This window comes from Henckelia pumila, chromosome 4, assembly GCF_033568475.1.
Source record: "Henckelia pumila isolate YLH828 chromosome 4, ASM3356847v2, whole genome shotgun sequence".
Classification (NCBI taxonomy): Eukaryota; Viridiplantae; Streptophyta; class Magnoliopsida; order Lamiales; family Gesneriaceae; genus Henckelia; species Henckelia pumila.
The window spans coordinates 117,769,702-117,773,368 of NC_133123.1; the positions used below are offsets into that span (position 1 = coordinate 117,769,702).

Consider the following 3,667-nt stretch of genomic DNA (forward strand, 5'->3'; position numbering starts at 1 on the left):
AGTCGAATCGGGAGTCATTGGGCTTGATCTTGGAACCAAACCCCAAATTTTATACTTTTGGTGATGGTTCCAAATGTGTGTTTGTGTGCTCTTGTATGGGTTTTGGGGGTATTTCTTTTTCATTATGTATGAACTTAGGTTGCCTTGGGATTTATTGATAAGGATTTCAAATTCATTTATTTGCTTAGATAAATTTACTTTATGATGAATTTAAAATATTCAACCAGTTACTTTTTAATCATTATATTGAATTTGAAACTCATCTTCTTATGGAGTTATTTTAAATATTTCTTTATAGGATCAATCAGCATGTGTCATTCTTGGTGCTATGATTGTTCAACTACAGTTTGATTAGGTTTTATATAAAAATTCGAACCAAACCACATTGTGTCGGTTTTGATAGAATTTCAAACAAAACCAAACCATTAACTTTTTATAGCCAAATCTTGAATTTCATTTTAGACTAGTTTGGACTTCAAATGTTGAGTTTTATTGTAAACGAGTAAATGAAATATTGTAATTCAGGAAAAAAAAAGTAGCTTATTTTTAGCTAGAAAAAGTAGCTATTGACACTTTTTAAAAATTGAGTTTACATTTTATTCAATAATTAACTACAATAATAAGTAAAATGCTATAAATTAAAATACTCACGCAGATTACAAATTTTTGCAACATTTAAAACAACTAAACTTTTAGGAATGTTGTGTTTATCTGGACTCAAAACTACAATAAATTGTATTGGTACAAAAATCACTAAAAATAAATTCTTAAAATAATTGTATCGGTACAAAACTCATTGAAAATATAATACAAACTGAAATCAAATAAAATGTTTCTATGCCTAATAAAAATCACTAAATTAACAAAAAAACAAATTACATAACTTTTTTATATTAATGTAATCAATTTGGTTCGGTTTATTTTAATTGAACTAAACCAAATTTTTTGATTTGGTTGATATTAATATAGTGTTTTGTAGAGCTTTTAAGAAGCACTTATTAGATTTTAGTTGTATGAAAGTGCTTTTGAGTTTTGAGTGTTTGTGAATGCCAATTTAGCTTCTATAACTTTTAACCAAAAGCTAGCTACTACAAAAAAATATCCATTTAACGACAGAAATATCTGTAGTTATTTCGTCGCTAAAAGGCTTTAGTGACGGAATAACGACGAAATATGTGCCGTCAAAGAAACCTTTGTCGCGAGCCAATTTAACGACATAAAATATGTTCTGTCGCAAAATAGAGACGGAAGTTAAATTTCTGCCACAATGTCTTAGAGACAGAATATAGAAGTCTGTCAATAAATTAACGACAAATATAAAAACTCTGTCGTTAAATTTGTGACAGAATTTAGTTTTCTGTCACTATATGTTGTGACAGATCGAGAATATCTGTCCTTATTTTAAGGACAAGAATTTATTTCTGTCGCTAAATTTAATGACGAAGTTTTCATTTTCGTCGCTAAATTAGCTAAACACCGGCCCTCATAACCCCACTTTTCCCCCGAATACAGTCTCAATCTAAACTGTCATAGATCATCAATTTATATATAATATCACCAACAAATTAAACATCTATTCAAACTATTATGGAATCATTACACCACAAACCAATAACTATTTGATATTAACATCATTATAAAGAATACCAACAACATTAATGTAACAAATACAAAAACACATGGAATTAACATTGTTGTGCATGTCAAGAAGATGCTGTAATATTTTTATATCCCTCTTTATCTGCACCAATCGATATGAATGCAAGTTCTTCAATATATTCATGTTCATGCTCTAAAAAGAATCATCAATCCTTCAAGTGCCACATGAAATATTTAATATGACTTGGAGGCAGAAAGAGAGAACAACTTCCTAATTATTAAGTATTTACCTCATGCAAGTGCTCAAGGAATGTTCTTGGGGCCTTAGCATTTTCAAGTGATTTCTCTTTGACGAATTTTGTGTTTTGTGCTTTTGTTTTGCTTCAACTTGAAGAGATAAAATTTATGATTGCAAGAGAATTTTATGAATTAACTTAAAACTATTATCATGCCATGAGAAGAAAGATAAAGAAAACCAAGTGTAACCTTATTTTTTCCCTTTTTCTAAAACAACTTGGTCCAACTCCATCCAATAGCATGTGTCAATAAATGATTCAGTTTGTGATTGCAGCTAGTTTTAATTTTAAAACCATAAAAATTAATTGCAAAGTAAGTAACCTTGGTCATCGTCGAGAGTTGCTTCATCATCATCAACTTGTATAGTCTTCAATCCAGTATTATCATTTTTCAAGGCTTCCAGACCAACAAGCACGACCTACCCAATTACTCAAGGACTGTAACTTGATGAATAAACAAACTATTGTTCAATAATAGTGCGATAAAAATCAAAAGGGCTGAGATGTCCAGAGTTCATACAGACAACATATGCACATAATTATCAAATAGTGCAACGAATAAAGAACATGTTCAGCCCAAACAACCGCAACATTTTAACACCTAGACCCACGTCTTAAGTCATCAACTTCCAGAGAGCCTGCAATTTGATGAATAAGCAAAAACTATTGTTCAATAATAGTGCGATAAATGTGTTGATATTTGAATTAATTTAAATGGTAAATTTCTTATTACCGGTAGTTTCCGATTTGAAGAAAAACAGGCAGGAATCGATCTCAAATTGCTCAAGAATGAAGAAGCTAAAATAAGCTGGAGACAATAGAAAGGCGCAACGGCGGAACTGTCGGAGAGGTCCGGTGGGCGGTTGCGGCTAGATGCGAATGGAGAGACTGGGCTATGGTTCGAAAATGTCTCTCATCCCAACACTTGTCTACCCACAACCAGAAACTACAAAAATCAACAAGAAATCGGCTGAAAAATCGAAGAGATTCCCGATCGAAAAATCATAAGTTGTTGGTGTAGATATTTCGAAAAAACATAACTTAAAGAAACAAAAACAGAGAATTACCTTTCACAAGCATCGATATTTCGCCGTTGGTGCAGATTTTCCATCGAAAATTAGGTTAGGGCAACAAGAGAGAGAAACACCGACAACACAGAAAGTTCGGCGGAATTGAAAAGAGGCCGACGGAGCGAAGAGGGATGACCAACGACAATGGCTTCGAGGCGCGATGAATCGGAAACGGAACTTGAGAATGTGGTGGGGATACGGGATAATGCAACGGAGCCAGGGTTAAACAGACTACATGACTTTACGACGGAAGTTAATTTCCGTCATAATTAACGACAGACAAAAACAATTCTGTCATTGAATTACGACAACTGTAACTTCCGTCGTTAACTAACGACAGAATACTTTATTGTGTCGCTATATTTTATTACAGCATTTATTTTTAACTAATATTTTTTTTATATATAATTTTCATTTTCAGAATTTTTTATACATATTTTTGTCCTCATAAAAATTTTGTAATTTTTTATATTTATATTTTTATTAATCTTATATAATTTTTCAAGCATTTATGTTATAAAAAAAATTAATTTTGATACAATAATCATAATCTAATAATAATTATATAAATATATTTTTGATGGTGTGAGTATCAAAATTTAATTTAAATAATTAAAAGAGATCAATTTTATATACTTTAAGGGTATGATTGTCATTTAACTAAAAATTAAGCTTGAAAGTAATTATTCTTTAAACACTCAA

General features: G+C 30.9%; 1 long non-coding RNA gene across 2 annotated transcripts; it reads right to left on the minus strand.

Moving 5' to 3' along the window:
• Window positions 1-1,616: 1,616 nt before the first annotated feature.
• LOC140866718 (uncharacterized) lies at window positions 1,617-3,188 on the minus strand. 2 transcript variants are annotated; one of them, XR_012144963.1, is made up of 4 exons: window positions 2,963-3,188; window positions 2,629-2,841; window positions 2,416-2,533; window positions 1,617-2,314 (listed from the first exon to the last, which is right to left on the minus strand). It is a non-coding gene; the product is annotated as an uncharacterized lncRNA (long non-coding RNA). The 2 variants fall into 2 exon arrangements; XR_012144962.1 differs by having other exon boundaries at window positions 1,617-2,533; window positions 2,963-3,181.
• Window positions 3,189-3,667: the final 479 nt, after the last annotated feature.